General features: G+C 35.9%; 2 long non-coding RNA genes and 1 pseudogene across 3 annotated transcripts; 1 reads left to right on the forward strand and 2 right to left on the reverse strand.

Moving 5' to 3' along the window:
- The first annotated feature begins 1063 nt into the window (after window positions 1-1063).
- On the forward strand, window positions 1064-3101 carry LOC146904296 (uncharacterized). Its single transcript, XR_015017763.1, has 2 exons — window positions 1064-1124; window positions 2876-3101. It is a non-coding gene; the product is annotated as an uncharacterized LOC146904296 (long non-coding RNA).
- Window positions 3102-3822: 721 nt separating this feature from the next.
- LOC146904297 (uncharacterized) lies at window positions 3823-5497 on the reverse strand. The gene is made up of 3 exons (XR_015018872.1): window positions 4920-5497; window positions 4331-4554; window positions 3823-4134 (listed from the first exon to the last, which is right to left on the reverse strand). It is a non-coding gene; the product is annotated as an uncharacterized LOC146904297 (long non-coding RNA).
- Window positions 5498-6084: 587 nt separating this feature from the next.
- On the reverse strand, window positions 6085-14171 carry LOC146904298 (uncharacterized; annotated as a pseudogene). Its single transcript, XR_015018450.1, has 5 exons — window positions 13994-14171; window positions 9239-9539; window positions 7249-7407; window positions 6829-7124; window positions 6085-6513 (listed from the first exon to the last, which is right to left on the reverse strand). The product of XR_015018450.1 is annotated as an uncharacterized LOC146904298 (transcript).
- Window positions 14172-18378: the final 4207 nt, after the last annotated feature.

Genomic DNA, 18378 nt, shown 5'->3' on the forward strand with positions numbered 1-18378 from the left:
TCCGGTGTGGTATCAGGTGTATAGGTGGTTGGGTTGGGAGTTCGTGATGCCCCATGGGATTACCCAGCTTTTTCAGGCTTTTACGGGGTTAGGAAGGGGGATGAGAGTTAAGTTAGTTTTGCTTCTTGTTTGGCACACTGTTATTTGGACCATTTGGGCGTCCCAGAATTACCTTATCTTTGCTGGTGGCTTACTCCGAGAGGAGCCAGTGGTGGACAGAGCGAAACTCTTAGCTTGGAAGTGGTTCCGGGCCAGTACCCTGCTAGTTACTTGTAACAGCCCAGGCGGGTCCTGGCTAGGCACTGTACCCCCCGGCACTGTTACCCACAAGCTTAATCACCCCCCCCCTATAGTGGTGTTTTTGCCTCCCGTGGGAATCGAACCTAGTACATGGGGTAAAGTACTAGTTCAATGCATTCCCACTACCAATTGAGCTAGTAGCTCAATTGGTAGTGGGAATGCATTGAACTAGTACTTAACCCCAGGTACTAGGTTCGATTCCCACGGGAGGCAAAAACACCACTATAGGGGGTGGTGATTAAGCTTGTGAGTAACAGTGCCGGGGGGGTACAGTGCCTAGCCAGGACCCGCCTGGGCTGTTATCCCGCTTAACAGTAATGGAATATTACCCATTAGACGCGTCAGAGGACAAATGATCATGGAAATGTCTATTAATGGCATAAGTCAGGTATGATCTAGATATCAGAGATTAAGTGTTATAGAACGTCAAGTATGACGGAAGATGTTTTTATGAAATATCAGTCAAGCATGGGCTTATGTGTCAGTGTCAGGTAAACACGACTAAGGCGAAGGGCAAAGTGGTAAAATGTCGCAAGTGACTATATAAGGCCACAAGGGCCATTTTTCTTCATTTCCCACTTCACTTTCTCTCTCTAGGTTTTTGGGAAAATATTTCTCTCCTCCTTATCTCTTGAATTTCGCCTCCCTCTCCTCTCCAAGACATCCAATCTTCCTTCAATACATGATCAAGTATGGTTTGGATAGCTTAGCAACCAAGAAACAAGTGGAGGAAGAGATTAAAGCAAGGTTTGAAGGAAAGGGCTATAGATCAAGCATGAAGCAAAGCTAGGGTTGATGCTTGGAAATTGCAAGGATCATGTTAGGTGAGTTCCATAGATAGATTACTACCCTTTGGGTTGTGCAATTCCATGTTTAAAGGATTGATTCATGTTTATGAGGGGATTAGAACCCTAATACTCTTTTGATAAATTCTTGTTGATTAGATGTTAAATTGCCATAAAATATGTTTATAAATGTATATATATGTTGCTGGATGATTATGGTGCATTGCAGGATCAAACTGAACAAGTTTTGGGTCAAAACTGGAAATTTGGTACCACAGACCCGAAGAACTACGCTATTAGCGAAATCTACGCTAATAGCGAAATTCTCCAGGCAGGCCACGCCCCAGGTGCGCTAATAGCGCAGGCCTCTGACCTTGCCAATATGATTTTGGCCTGTTGGCCCATTTTAGGGTCGGTGGTGCATTCCGAAGACTTTCTTTCGATGTTTTACAACTTTATAACCCCAAAACAACATCTAGGCAATGCACATAACATCAAACGATTCTAGAAATGAAAATCATGGCAATCTTAACATGAATGGCAAGAGTGATTCAAGAGAGTTTAGCTGAGTTACTCGGGTAGCAAAGAACTAGGCATGGGATGAAAATAGAGCCTTGACATAGCTTGTCAAGAACTAGAATAGTTAGTAAAGAATAGAATGCTAGGCATGAGTGGTATGCTTGACTAGAGGCAAAGAGATATAGAGTATTCTCTTCGTATAGAAACTAGAGAGCCATACGAGTATGGCAAGACGTGAATTGATTAGACATCTCTTCACATAGCAAGTTAAACAAGCATATAGTTTACCTCTAGTTGGATCCTATAGGCATCCGAGGTAAGAGAGATAGCTAGCATAGATTTAATACTCATGCATATATATAGACCAAGACTTTAAAGTTAAGGTGCCATGTCTCCTGTGTCCACACTAGGTTGGCTCAAGAGGTTTCCATTAGGTGAAACGGGGTTAGCCGTAAGGAACCCGCATGTCACTTAGTAAGTAAGATGTAGTGGTCGTGTCTCTTGTGTCCACACTAGGTTGGTTCAAGAGGTTTCCATTAGGTGAAATGGGGTTAGCCGTAAGGATCCCGCACGTCACTGCAGGAGTGCCGTTGGTTATACCTTAGATAGGTTTCCATCGGATAGATAGGGATTGCGCTCGGGGTTACTCCACTCGGGGCTTTCCGTAAAATGAACTCAGATAATAATTGTTTGTTAAACGCTAACTTTATGAATGAACTTGACTATGCATATTTATTAGATATATTTATGTTATGTCATAGAGCCTTGACGTAGATCGTCAAGAATTAATAGAGCCTTGACGTAGATCGTCAAGAATAGTAGAACATAGACGTAGATCGTCAAAACTAGCATGATAGCAAGATAGAATATGTTGTTAGATACAACATAGTTATGCATAAAGCAAGAATAGAGAAAGATATACCGATGACGATCTTAGGTTCCCCCTAATCGTCCGGTTTAGAATTGTGTCATGATTATAGTATGCTTAGGCCTTGATGCGTAGAGCGTATTCTTGGCATTGCGGTTTTAGATTCCCCTTGACTGCCATGACACGTATAGGAAGTGAAGCCTATAACAAGTGAGATAAGACTACGACGGCTCTAGTATGCACGACCGTCAAAGTATGCAAGTCCCCACACACGTATAATCAATCGTCAGGTTGTATTTTAGACACGTGGTGACCGTAGGTTTCCCCTGAGGTTACCTATAGCCTAGGATTTAGGGGAACTCACTGAGACATTATGTCTCATCCCAATCCTTATTTGTTTCAGATAAACAGGTTGGATTAGCAAGCTAGTAGCCGAATGGATGATGCGCAAGTGTTCGTTTGTACCGCTGCAGGATGAGATGGATATGCAAGGACGCATTCTTTATACTTTAGAAAAGTTGAGTTGTATTATTATCTACGAACGCATTTGGTTGTATACATATATATTCATTCGTAGTTGTTTTGTTGTAAATTTTAATGTATCCAGTACTAATCTAACGCACATGCTAGACTTTCTAGATACGTCTAGTATGGGTGTTACATTACTGTTCTCTCTATGAGTGGGAGGTGCAGACGATCCTGTGTTGGAACCCGTAGGGTTTTGTAGTGGTTGTTTTTCCCGGGGGCTGCTTGTGGGGTAGGGTGGGGTTGCATCTCCTCCCTTCCTTGTGTGGCTTTCAGGCCATCCTTGTTGCTTTGTGTGCCGCAGGTGTTGCTGGGTTGCTGCCATTTGTAGCTCTTAGTTTTTTGGTGCCTTTTTTTATGTTATTTATGTTATGTTTGTAGTAGGTACGCTTCCATCCTCGTTTGTGGGGTCTCGAGTGCATCCCTTGGTGGTTTTTTCTAGAGTGTCTTTTTGACGGCTCTTCTGGTGTTTTTTGTACTATTCATCTTATGTGTGTGTGTGTGTGTGTGTGTGTATATATATATATATATATATATATATATATATATATATATATATATATATATATTGCCATTCAAAAAAAAAAAACTTAAAGTTTGACCCGATAAACATTAATCTTACATCTTGGTTATGCTCAACCATACATGCAAATGTGTCATTCTTTGTTAAATTACACAACATTTTTTAGACCTATGTTAAAAGTTGTCAAGTAATGATGTAAAAATTCGATGATATATGCCTCCCAAGAAGTGGAGGAGCCAGACAAAAAAGTTTGGGGTGGCCACCATCTCGCCATTAAAATAAATTAAAATATATAAATCATATTAAACACAACACATTTAAGTCGTAATAAACCAAAAATCGATCATTCAAAATTTAAACTACATAATATAATAAAGTCGTTCATTACATACCTAAAGATGCACTTTACGCTTTCCTAGTGACTTGAAATCATCAATAATTGATTCGGAACTAATACATGCGCTAATTCCCTTTCAATATAAACTGACATACTATATACTAGATACTCAGGTCCCATCTTATTTCTCAACTTAGACTTGATAATTTTCATTGCCGAAAAAGATCTTTCAGTTGTCGCTGTAGAAACCGGAAGAGTCATAATAAGACGTAACAACCTATCAAGCAACAAGTATTTTTTGAGTTCTCAATTGACAGAAATGAAGGCAGCCAAACATGAGCATAATTCTTGGATAGTTGATAAATTTTTCAAAGTTGATATTGGCGAGTAAAAAAAAATTTCAACTCTTGTAATTGTTTGTCAATGGTAGTAAAAAAAAAAAATTCAACTCTAAAATAATGCTCTATTGTTACCTGATTCTCTTCAAGGCGAGAACACCCAAATCTTGTTGTTGAATGACAATCGTTGAGGTCGGGAATCTCAATATCATGCTTTTCACAAAAAGACGCCACATTGGCAAACAACTTATCCCAACCATTTTCTCTTAAATCTTGAATAAGAGCTTTTGTTGAACGAACCAAAAGCATAGCATTAACAACATCCTGAGATTGTTTTTGCATGGCTTGACAAAGCAAATCTGATATCCCCATAATTTCTTTCATCAAATGCAAGATAAATATAAAATCAAAAGACTTTAAGTAATTGTAAGAACTATCGGCATCCGCACGTTGGGCAAATTTCTTTGCATCTTTTGCAATGATTTTCAAAATTGTACAAGACTTTATGTCCCAAAAATTCAAACCCTCCAAAGTTGGGATTTTGGAAGATTTATAAAAAAACATTATACATTACTTCTTCAATGGACCTCATCTACACAAACAATACATATAATCAACTAAGTTTAACACCAACAGATGGAAAACTGAAGGCAATCAATTAAATAACATGTAATCATCAAAGAAGAATCATATTTGAATGAAAATACATTCAATTTCACATTACCTTACAATTTCCAACAATTAGGGTTTGTTGAGAGAGATGGAGATAACTCTCTGTTCTCACTTCAGATCGATGATGGAGATGGAGATGGAGATGGAGAGTGGTCGCAGAAGTTGGCCGGTGGTGGTGTGGACGTGTGGTGGTTGCCTGGTGGTGGATTGACAGCTTGTTTTGTTGTTTGGTAGTTCTCTGTTTCCACTTTTGATGAAAGAGAAAATTGATGCCCAATGTGAAATTGAATAGGAAAATATTATTAATTTTAATGAAGGGTATAATGGTAATTTCACATAAAGAATGGGTTTGGCGGTGGCTCCCCCTTTGCCACCCCCCAGTTTCCGCCTCTGCTCCCAAGTGGTGGTCCTGCTGCATTCACCGTAAAAATATGCTTTGATGGTGGAAAGTTTCAAATTTGTGGTACCTTAACCATAATGAATGAATGTGGATGGGAAGAGCGACTTTCAAATGTTGAAGTTAATCATCACCACCATATGCTGGTGGACCAGAAAGACAACAAATACACATGTATGAATTACTAACCCACGTTGCATAAAGTATAACCATGCTGAACCCACTCCAAAGCCAGTTATTTCCCCAAGTTCTCAATCATTGATGGACGTTGACAACTTTATAACTGCACCATCTTAGTGAATCATAGGTTGGTGGCAATTCTGTGTTAGATCCAATTATACCACTCATGATTTAAATCATGCATAATAGCAATGCATATTAACTTTTGGTCATATTAGTACCAATATTATCAAAGTTTTCTTCGGAATTGATTTCAGATTTTTAGTTATGTTTCTTTCACAATTACTATATGTACCCTTGACTTTGAGTCCGCTTAACTGTCGAGGCCTACGCAAGAACCAGTGTAGCCTTCCGGACAGATGAAAAACACAATTCTGTACAGATTCATCCATCCATCCAGATGTTTAAACAATTGTGAAAAACTGGGTTTTCTAACCATCTGGAACAGTACTTCAGTACTAGGTCGATTTTTATAATAGGTGTGGAGACAGAAGCAGCTCTCATATATTATCCCATCATTTACACATATTAGGATGTATTATAAAATGACATAGAAAATTGATGCATTTGATGCCTGAAACAGATAATACTGCATTTATATGTAATTTGACTGCATCATATCATGGTACAATATCAAAAGTAGGGCGGTACAACAATATATTTCAATTACCGAACAGTAATCATAAATAAAGTCTAGTATACATGGTATGTTATGTTATACAAGATGATTGATGCATGAAATTCTGAGCAAAAGGCAACACTGGCATTTGTATAAATAGTGTATAATAATACAAGTTTAGGAACTAGAATAACCAAGTAATTGCGGTTGCAATCTGGGCTATGCTAAACGACATAATGTGAAACTCAATTTTAATCTTGAGCATATACTTGGATGTGAGAAACCCCCATAATCTTAGATAATTCCTTGATTGAAGCTTCAACTTGAGAATCACCTGACCCACCACGACGTTCTTGATTTCATTCTACTGTATTCATTTGCAGCAACCGATGTCTTCTGTGAAGTAGAAAGGGCCTTCTCCAAATCTGCCTGCGACAAAGGCCTAGGTTCCTGAAACGTGAAAAATAAATAAAATAGGTCAGTAATTTTCATCTCCGCCGCCCATGATATGAAAAAAGCAACTAAATGACTATCCACGTAATCACAAATTGATCTTTCACATTAATTGCTCTCATTAACATGAGTTGCTTTAATCAGACAAATATAACTTTGGGTGCATACTGGTATCAAATAAAACAGACATAATTAATTTGTTCTGTTCTAGTTAACAGAAATTGAATATTGTAAATAACATATTTTCACTTCTGGGAAAATTCAAAAAATATGGCAGAGAATAAAGTAGATGAAAATGAAAAATATACTAACACAGGATTGTTCCCCTTTCTTCTCATTATGCAGTATTTCTCTAATAGGAAAATATGCGGCCTTCTTGCAAAGATCAAATAGATCTGAACCAGTGTAACCCTTGCATAAACCAGCTATGTAACTGAAATCTATGTTATCTTCAACCTTCTCGCCCTTTAAGATAACCTTCAATATATCAGCTCTTTCTTTCCGGTCTGGATATCCAATTTCAAAGGCTTGAGGAAGTCGCCGAAGTATTGCTTCATCAAGTTCTGAAGGGCGATTAGTTGCTGCAAGTACCATAACCCGAGCACTCTCTACACAACAACAAAAAATAACATAAAGCAACAGTCTGATAACTAAATCTCTGTCAAAACTGTCCCTTGTTTTGAAAATTTACACAGCAAATGAAAATTTAACGACAACTACTTAAAAACTTACGATCGGTGGCTAATCCATCCCATAGAGCCATGAACTCAGTTTTCATCTGTAACAGAGCCTCATGATCCGATGAACGACGCTGACCCAAAAAACTGTCTACTTCATCGATGAATATAATGGATGGCTGAAGTTTATGAGCCAAGCTAAATACGGCAGCCACTGCAGAACAGAAAAATATTAGTGATGGACCTAAACAGAGAACCAAGCTGAAAAAAGCAACAGAAAGTAACTTGATCACATACAAAATAAAAAATTATATACAAACTTATATTGTATAATCGGTCCGGATTTGATAAATGAAACATAGTTAGGTATGCCAGGTTGCCTTATTATATGTTGGGTCTATTTCTCTCGGCCTAATGGCTAATGAGCCAAACCGAAATTGGCCACAGTTACAATATTAAAGAAAAAGATCAAACGGAAAGTTCTACTATATCCTTTGCTTTGGAAATACACAGCAGGTCAAGACCAAGCAAATGGAATTTGAAGAATATTTGCAGCCATATTCTCTTAATATTCCTACAGTAACGTACATCATAATCAAAACAAAAGTGTTTATATGTTCCAGCTTTTAGAGCTTTGAGGGCTAGGTTGATTTTGAGGTGGCTGGTAATGTTAAACAAAAAAAGAAAAGGGTGTTTTTATGCTGTCATTCTCTTAATGTTAGGTTTGTTGGTTAATTAAAGAGGTTTACAAGCATAAATAGGACACAGGGGAAGAGGGATGTCATTGAGTGAACAGAGCAATGAGTTTGTTGCAGAACAGAAAAAATCTTGAGGAGAGTCTTTGGCCTTTTAAGGTAATCAATAAACCATTGTCAAGGCAAATTAGTTTGCCGTACATTCAAAAATAAAGATTAAATTTGTACTATAATTTCTACAACAAGAACCAAACCTTATCACAGTATGTGGGGTCGGCTACATGAATCAAACGACGCCATAATGTTCTATCATATACCATATTTCTATCTAACTCATTAATCCCTAGATCAATCTTAATAGTTTCTCTTATAGTTTTTATTGGTCTTCCTCTGCCTTTACGGATGTGATTATCCTCCCTCTGATCTAATCTCCTTGCTACATTGATAGAAACTTGAATTAAAAGAAAAGAAACAATTGTATTGTTGAATTGAAAATAAGTGTATTACAGAAGATAACCCCTGTAACCCTAGAGCAGAAACTCCTCATAGAAGAGATGTTTCTCTCTCTGCCTAAACCATAAGGTTTCTAATTGAACAAATGATCCAAGATGCCTAACTCTATCCTCTCATTCCTTTATATAACCTCTCCACTTTCTTTTTCTATGGTAACTAACTTTCCCTCTAAGTGGGCCTAGGCATACATATTAGATCCTATCATACATAATCATCAAGTCTTCTCTCTAAAAGCTCAAACCACTTAAGCCTAGTTTCCACCCTCTTTTCTACTGCGAGTGCTACCCCAACTCTCCTACTATGAGTACCACCCAAGCACAACATCCTTATCTCTGCTATGCTTGATTTATTTTCGTGTTTGTTCTTTACATCCCAACACTTTGTCCCATACAAATTATATTGTGCCTTTACCACTGGGCTAAATGGTATTTGATTTGTACTATAATTTCTGTTGAACGAAAATTCCCTTTTCAGCAAAAGAAACTATGTTGGTCGTTGGAACAGCTCTAATCATATATTTTCAAATGTAGACATGACTAACCTTACAACTGCAAGTGATACCACCGGTAACAGTGAGTGAAACAAGATTGCAACACACATTCAACTCATATAGCAACAGAGAAGTTATATAGTGTGATTATAATAATAGTTGGCATGCCAAGCTTTTATACACTCGCATAGAAAGCATCAATTTTATGAATCTTTGCATACAGACATGCCTTTTATGAAAAATATACGAGTTCTAATTACTGAACTAAGAAATCACAACATCCATATGTATAAACGAAAATTTAATTCATGATTAAAATATGCTACAGTTGAATGCTACACACTTACCAAGCTTTTGGGCATCCCCGAACCATTTGCTCATCAGGTTTGATATCATCACATTAATGAAAACTGCTCCGGACTTCTTGGCAATAGCTTTTGCGAGCATGGTTTTCCCAGTGCCAGGAGGTCCATACAACAGGACCCCCTTTTGTGGTCCAAGAAGTTTGCCATGCGAAAACAAGTCTGGTCGTTGCAGGGGTAGAATAACAAGCTCAAACAAAGTTTTTTTGATCGTTTCAAGACCACCAATAGAGTCAAATTCTACATCGATGTGGTCAGGATTTATAACATCATCCGCTATTACATCCTGTAAACAATAAAGGGCGCAATTAAATTAAACGTTAAAATGAAAGATAATAACACTTGACTAGGTCCAATATTTTCACAGAAATCTACAAAAATAAATCGGTTAAATAAAAAGAAAAGTAATATTGGAGATAAGTTAGCATAGAATGGTTTTATTCAAAAGCTCCAGGTCCCGCGTAGGATGGTTTTATGCTTGGTATAGCCTTTAAATACCAATACGTAGGGGTGGAAATAGGCTAGGCCGGGCCGGGCTTTGTAAGGCCCAAGCCTGGCCTACTTCAAAAATTATAGGCCTGAGCCTGGCCTATTACCCGTCATAGGCTCAATTTCGAGGCCTGGCCTGGCCTATTTAAAGGCCTGATGAAGCCCGAAAGCCTATTTAAAAGCCTATTTTACACTAAAGTCTAGCAACACATGTAAGCCTACTACTAAATAGGCCAAAATTTAAGAAGGCCTAAAGCACATGAATATATGTGCTACTAAATAATGAAATCTTACAAAGGTCTAATCACACCAATATATCTACTACTAAATAACCAATCATATGAAGGCTTGAGTTTATGAGAAAAAAACTTCAACGATATCAATAATGGAAGATATATTATACATAAAAAGCTTAATAGGCCGGCCCGACGGGCTTAATAGGCTTTTTTGTAAGCCTTAGCCTGGCCTATTTAATTAAATAGGCTTTATAAAAAGCTTGAGCCCGGCCTTGTTAATAAACGAGCTGGGCCGAGCTAGGCTTTAAATAGGCTAGGCCATAGGCCCCTGTCGGACGGCCTGGCCTGTTCCCACCTCTACCAATACGGAACATGGTCCTATATATAAGCTAAAAAAAAGGAACCCCTCACGCACACAAAGATTACGCCAAAATGTTATTTCACTGCAAATCAAATGATTTACTCCTTCTTAACTACCCAATGTACTTTTTTTGTTTGTTTTGAAAACTCGATGTCTAGTCTAAGTAGGGCTGGCAATGAACCAATCCAACTCAAAAATAGTTCAAGATTCGATTCGGTAATTAATTCGTTGAACTTGGTTCATGAACCATGAGCCGAAAACTAAACTCGTTAAATAAATGAGTTGAACTTGAGCTATGTGTAGTTTGACTCATTTGGTCCATGAGTCAGCTCGTTAATAATATAAATTTATTAAAAATATCATTTATATAAGCCATCATGCAACATATAGCATATTTTTTTTGAAAAATCTTGCCCTTATTATTTTCAAGTTTAGTCCTTAAATAACAAATCTATTAATTTTATGATTTAAATTTAAAATATTGTTTATTGATGGATATTTTTTTTTTAGGTGATTATTGATGAAAGTTGTTTGTGTCGATTTTGTAGTTTCAAGTGTGAAGGGAGGAATAATGGAATAAAATGGTGTTGGTGAGATGAAATTGCTCTATTTGGTAGGCGCATGGTGGTATGAGATAAGGATACGTTTATGATTTGTATGATAGATTAGCAAGCGGATACAATTTTCTTGAAGGGAAACTAGTAAGCAGATTTCATAACACTCTTTGGTTTTAAAGTCCCACATCGAAAACTTTAAAAGAATATAACATAGACACAAGCTATAAAATAAGAACGCGTGATTGTTGCACTGTAGTACCAATGCTCTCTCATTAATTTCTTTATATAAAAGAAGTTGGAGCTACAACCTAGTGTATTGGTGTTTTTTGTTTTTGTTTTTTATAAAAAAAAAATAGTTGAAGACATATTTTGTTTTTGTTTTATGATTCGAGTTATCGAGTTGAATCGAGTTGTTCATATCAAGTTGTTCATGAGCTTTGATCGAGTTCGAGATTAAAAAAAAGATTGAATTTGAGTCAAGCTTCTAGGCGAATATTTGTATATTGAGCCGAGTTGCTCTAGTTATGAGATTTGAGTAAATAAACTAAACCTAACAAGCCAACCCAAATTGTAAATAAACTTTAAACGAGTCGAACTCGAGTTGAAAAAAGAGTTCGTGTCGAACTCAAGCCGAGTTTCAAGCCAAGCAAATCCTTATCAAGTCGAGCTCTTCGATTTGACTCGACTCATTTCAGCCCTATGCATAAGGAACGACTAATCCAGGGGACCAATTCCAATGTCCCCTAGCAGAGGGTCATTTAAAGCAAAGCTTTGTATGGACTAACCCTATAAAAATTGGCAACGGGAGGATTTGAACACGAGACCTTGAGAGGAGCACACTCCAAGGTCTCAAGCCTACACCACTATGTCTGCCCATGTGGGTTGCTACCCAATGTACTTACCCGTGCTTGTCCTTAAATGGCTGCTTTAATGCTTAGTCAAACCCTATTTTATCTCAACAAAAACGGTCATATTATTTCCTATATATAATATAGGGTTCTGCATGGACCTACAACTTGTCTCAAAACCAACATAAAGTTTTTCTTTTAATTACGGTTTTGTTTTCATTTATTTCTTCAACCTTTTGTTGCTCTATGCAACTTTATGAAGTATTGTAATGTTTGAAGAATAGAAAAGTTAAATTTTAGGATGAAATTCAATATGTAGCTCTGTTGTCAAAGCGGAAACGCGGCGTGGCGCGGCCACCCCAAAAATTGACGCGGTGCGGTACGCGGGCGCTATTACATGACGCGGACACTAAAACTAAAAATTATATTATTAATAAATGACTAATAAAATATGGAAAAAATACATTTAGTATTAGTATAATTGAAAAATTAAAGATTATTAATTGTTTAGTATTAAATACTATTATACTTAAATACTTTTAATGTTAAAATATCATAATGTTAAAAAAAATATTAAAATACCTTAAATAATATACTTAAACAATATACTTAAGTACCATACTAAAAAAAATTACTAAAATACCTTAAACAATGTATTTAAGAAACAAATTAAATGTATATACGTATTAATTTAAAAATTATGTATTATTTTATGTATTATTTTTTAACAATATATTTATTAATTTATTAATATAAATGAAAAAATTTATTTTGTATTCATATTTAGTATTAACACCATTGTTATTTACTTATTTAAAATCTGTAAGCTAATGTCATTGTTGGGCCTAGCCCAATGACCCAATCCAATCAAGAATACACTAACCCTTACCCTACTGTCTCATTTCAGATATGATTTCCTACTTTCTCTCTCCCAGCCGCCACACTTTTTTCAGATCTGATTTCCTTCTTCATATTTTTGTACGATTTGCTTGACATAAATAAAAGGATGATGAAGAGAGAACAAAGAACAGAGATGAGATTCCCAAATCTCTAATCAATCTTTCACTTCTTCCCCTTCTTCTTCATTTTGACCGTGAAAAAAGGACGACGAAGAGAGAACGGAGATGAAATTTTACCAAGATTTTACAACAGAGCAAAACGCGCCGCTTTGAACCGGTTTCGACCCGCTCTGCCTCACAGAAACGTATTCGCGACACCTGCTATTGACCCGCTTTCCACAAACGCGTGACTTGGTAGCGTTGTGACGCGGCTCCTTGTTTTTGGCCGCTCCGCGCCGCGATAGCGCCAAGAGCAGCCGCGTTTGACAACAGAGATATGTAGTAACACATATCAAGTTCTAACCCGATACAACCCACCCATTCTACCTGCCACCTGTGCGGCCCGCAAGTCGTAATTAGGCCTAGAATTAGTGGCGGCAGTTTTCAGTTTTCATTGGTTTGACGGTTTTCATTCCCAAACCGACATATGCTCATTCCTAAAAGGGTTAAATATGTTTTTGGTCCCTATAGAATTGGAAACTTATAAGTTTAGTCCTTAATTAATTTTAATAGCTTTTTTAATCCCTACAAAAAAATATATATTTACATGTAATTTTAGTCCATGCTAAAATAAAGTTTGTTTAATTATTTTAAACTTTAAAATTTTTGAACCGAGATAAGTTTAGAACATTTCAAAAGGTTCATTTACTAAAATTTAGAATTTTTTAACATGAAATGAATTAAATATGAATTTTTTTAAACGACAAAAGTTTAAGATAAAAGCAACAAAAAATTGGACTTAGAAATCAAATTTTGAGATAATTTTTGTACGGAGGAACTTTTAGTAATGTTAGAAATCAAATTTTGAGATAATTTTTGTACGGAGGAACTTTTAGTAATGTTATTAACACGCATCCAAAAAATTGTTCAAAAACTTAAGAGTTTAAACATAATTAACCAAATTTAAATTTAGTAGGGATTAAAACTGAGTGCATAATTTTTTTTAAGGACTAAAAATACTATTAAAATTAAGTAAGACTAAACTTAAAAGTCACAATTTTATAGAGAGCAAAAACATATTTAACCCTTCCTAAAATAAATAAAGAAATTGTGTCAAAAAAAATAAATAAAGAAAATTGTGTCAAAAAAAATAAATTAAGGACAGCACGTTCTCGTGTGTCACAAAATTATCAACAACAAATGGAAATTGCTCCAAAAATTAAAATGAAAAAGGTATTAAAAAATGGTTACCTCATAGGAATTGGTTTTAAAAAAAGGACGACCAAGACGTTTAGCAATCTCTTTAGCCTTCTCCGATGATTCACGGTTCAGGTCGAGATAACGGAAAACGCAGTAACACAGCGCCGCCTTAGCCGCGTACGACAACACTCCCATGTCCTTTGAACGAAAGAAGGAACAATTGAAATTTGAAGTTAAAAGTTGGTTTTTCTTTTTAAGTATCCAACCACCGAATTTGTGGTCTGCGTAAGAATCAATACTTGCGTAAGAATCTATCGTCCTTTCGCGTAAGTTTCTGAGGTGGGCTGCTCCATCAAAATATACTGGGCAGGGCTTTTATTTTTGTATAAAACCTAAAGGGATCGGGTGAGGATAGTAAACGACCATTTAAACCTTCTCAAAAATTGTGTTATAGGATAGTAACAAATTTATGGAGAATATGAGATTCATCAAAGGATAAATTGTCGACAATTTAAATTTAATTTCTAAGTGAAATAATTTTTTCGTCTATCTATCAAACTCTAAATGGACACCGTACATTAAACCGATGTAGACACAGGTCCAAGGTTTAAAGGTTTGATTGTGATTTATATTACATAATAAGGAAGAAGAAGATAACTTGCGCAGCAAGTTACCTACTTAGTGTTTTATATTGGTTTTTCGGGTGTCAAACATTGATTAAGTTTGAACCTTTTTAACCTTTGATATCTCATTTTTTCTTGGGAAGGGAAAAATAAGAAAAACCCTTGAGAATCGAGGTTCGGGAGTTGTTTCCGTTATGAGAAGGTGTTAGGCACCCACAACGACTATAGTATCCTATAGGAACCGTCTTTACTTTCTACACACGCGCTTTATTTTTAAATGCTATTTGAAAATGTTATTTACACCTAAAGGTTTGCTAGGTTAAGAATTGGAGGGAGGAGAATGCGATTGGATTTTTGTTTTATTGGACTTTGAGAAGTTTTGACTTCTTGCCTACATACCCTTTTAAGGGATCAAACTCCATCTAGTTCTCTTCCAAAAAGTGTTTTTGTGAGTTTCAATTGATTTTAAGTTTCGAAAATGGAAGTTGAAGAAAAGAAAGAGGCCTCAAGGGCATGAGGTTTGGAAAAGAGTGAGGTTGGTCAATTTATTTACAAAACTTTAGTCAAAGTATTTAGCAATTGTTTTATCGTTTATTAAGAAAATAAAAGGGAAAATTCAATGGGATTTTGATCCCAAGGTTTCTTTGGAAAATTATTTGAGTGAAGTTGTTCATGTTTTTTGGAAAAGAGAATTTTTCTAAGTATCGTGATTCCTAAGCATACATCTAAAGCATACATTCCCTAAGCATACATCTAGAGCATACATGTGATGTGTGTGCATGTGTTGGTGCTTGTGTCGGTGTGCATCATTAGAGTCCATTGTCCTTTACATATGCCCTAGTTTACATTCTATGGTCTTGCAAGAAATTAAAAGCATAAGGAAAATTACAAAATCCCTAGTTTTTACATGCTAAGTCTTGGGATGAAAATAAAAGTGCAAGAAGTAAAAGCTAAGAATATAAGATGGAGGATGAGATGCTTATGGAATGTATGAAACATGAAATAAAATGGTTAGTGGCATAAGGAATAATAAGAATTGAAATAGATGCAAGTAAAATAGCATAGGAAAGTAATGAAACTTGACAAAAAGTAACAAAATCTTAGCACACAAAAGTGGTAAAATGTGCCTAAACTTTGTCATAAAATTCACACAAACATAAGGCCTATAATTTTCATGCCATGACAATTTTCAAAGAGTTTTATTTCAGCTATGACATGAAAATTATAAGACAATATCAAGCCAAGAATTATGACACATCTTAAGCACATTTCACACTTTATTTTCACATAGAAATATTCACATGACTTGTAAAACAAGAAGCTAACAAATCAAACCTCAAAACAGTAAAGAATAGCACCAAATCAGAGGCATACACATTGTAAATTCACATATCAAGGGTCAATAGATCATAGTAAGATTTTAGGATCAAGAACATGCAAAAATTTCACAAAAAATTAACAAAAAGTAACACAAAATCACAAGAAAATTGCACATATATTTTTATCAATTTTTAACATGCCAAAATATCATAAGAAACAAGTTTCAAGTGTCAAGAAATAATTGCAAGGAAGTTCACAAAATTTTTAGAAGTTTTTAACAAGATTTTTAACAAAAATGAAAAAGAATTGAATTAACAAAGGACAAATTATTTCCTCATATCTTTGATCAAGGCTTAACATGTAAACATATCAAGATCCATCAAAAATATCAAGAAAATAATTGATCAATTTTTTAGGAGCTTTTTACCAAAGTTTTTGAACACGCAGGGGCGCAATTATCAAAAGATAGTGTGGAAATAGCAAGAAATCAAAAAAAAGAACGCAGGAAGCACAAACCAAAGCCCAAGCCCAATCCAGGAGATCCAGGATCCAACTCAGGATGTTCAGGGACCGTTGGATTGATCCAAATGGATCAAACCTAAATCCAACGATGGAGGATGCACAGGGATGGACCGGTGTTAGACCGGTCCGGTTTAGTTGTCTATAAAAGCCTAAGGGGACCGGTTCAATTCATTTCTTTCTTTTCGTTCTCTCTCTAGGTTTAAACTTAGAGAGAGAGAGAGACTCTCCCTTCTCTCTTCTCCTCCGTTCAACTTCCCTGCCGGTTTCTGGAATGAAACGGCCGGAGAAGATGAAGATTCATCGGAATCTTCATCAACGCCGCCGTGAATTCCAGATTTCGGCGAGTCTTGAACTCCGATCTACATGGATCTAAACCCTAAACTACTCTATTTTTCACACTGATTACGAATATGAACATAGTTTTGCAAAATAAACGGTGAAACGATGTAGATCTACATTTGAAGTTACGGTTTCTAATTTTTTTCAATCTTTTCAAAGTTTTTTCAAAGGAAAAGGTTTCTAAGTCACCGATCTACTTTGATTCACCGTTTATTCGTATTTACAGACCTTCGTTGAGCTTTTTGCAATGAAAACGAGAAGGTTTTTTGTGGTTACCTGAATTGAAATGGAGATTCGAACAAAAAGATCCTCAAGAAAGTTTCAGATTCTTCTGGTAAGTGTTTTGAATCTTCTGGAAACCGAAAATAAATCGGTGTATCTCTTCTTCTTCTTCGCCGGTTCAAAACTTTGCTTCGATCTTTCTTCTTCTCTCTCAAACTCTTCTTCGTGATCGTGGTGAATTCGTCACTGTCAGTGATGAATTCACACTTGAATTGCGAAGAAAATGATTCGGTGATGAAGATTCGGATGAATCTCTGAGAATCGTTGCAATTTTGTTGAACTGTGTTGAATTTTTGGTTCTGGAATTCTAGGGTTTGGATTTGGGGATGAATGTTCTTGAACTCTCTGGGTTTTTGATCGTAACTGAATGGAGAGAGAAACACTGATTCTGTTTTGGTGATGTGGCGTGTAATGAATGGTATCTGGTACTATGCATTGATGATATGGCCTTTATATAGGCTGCCATGTGGACCTGTGACCCAATGAACTTGTGCCATGTGTCCCTGGACTAAAATGGCTCGGCCTTGGACTGGTTTTGGACTTTTAGGACCTTTCTGCAATTTCTGGAAATTAAGGGGGACTGACCTGCAATTATTTTAAAATCAAGGACCAAACTGCAATTTGCAACAGAACTGAAAAGACAGAGTTAAAAAGCTTTGAGGACTAAAATGTAATTTTAACAACTTGGAGGACTAAAATGCAATTTTAACAACTTTGAAGGACTTAAATGCAATTAACAGAAAATAGGGACTAAAATGAAAATAATAATAAAATTTGTTAAAATTGGTAATTTGAAAATAACATAAAGTGAAACAAAAATAAAATCAACAAAAGGACTAAAACGAACCAACTACAAAATGAGGTACTTTAAAGTAACCTCTCTCTGTCAAAATTTTATGTGAAATGACCAAAACGCCCCTAGGGTCTAAACTGACTCAAAATGACTCAAATGCAATTTTTGAAATGGATTTTAATATGGAATTGAAACAAAGACTTATACAAACAAATTGAAAAGACTCAGAGACAATTTTTAGGGATTAAAATGAGTTTGAACACATGAAATGACTAAAATGCCCTTTTTTATGAATTTTTGCAAATATCATTGAAATAAAATGCAGAGAAACATGCAATTGATCAGAGACAATTTCAAATGACTTGAGATGCAAGAGAAACCCTTTGGATGGTTTTAAATGCAAGAAAACACAGACAAAATCACAATTGAAAATATCTTCAAAACACAGACAGTAACATATGCAGATAAAGCAAGGTAAAATATCAGGGTAAAGTAAAACAAATTGGCAATTATCAGAGACAGAAAAGATTTTTAGCAAATATTTTTAGGTCCAAAAT

This window comes from Medicago sativa, chromosome 7, assembly GCF_051527215.1.
Source record: "Medicago sativa cultivar Bolivia chromosome 7, Bolivia_mono, whole genome shotgun sequence".
NCBI lineage: Eukaryota > Viridiplantae > Streptophyta > Magnoliopsida > Fabales > Fabaceae > Medicago > Medicago sativa.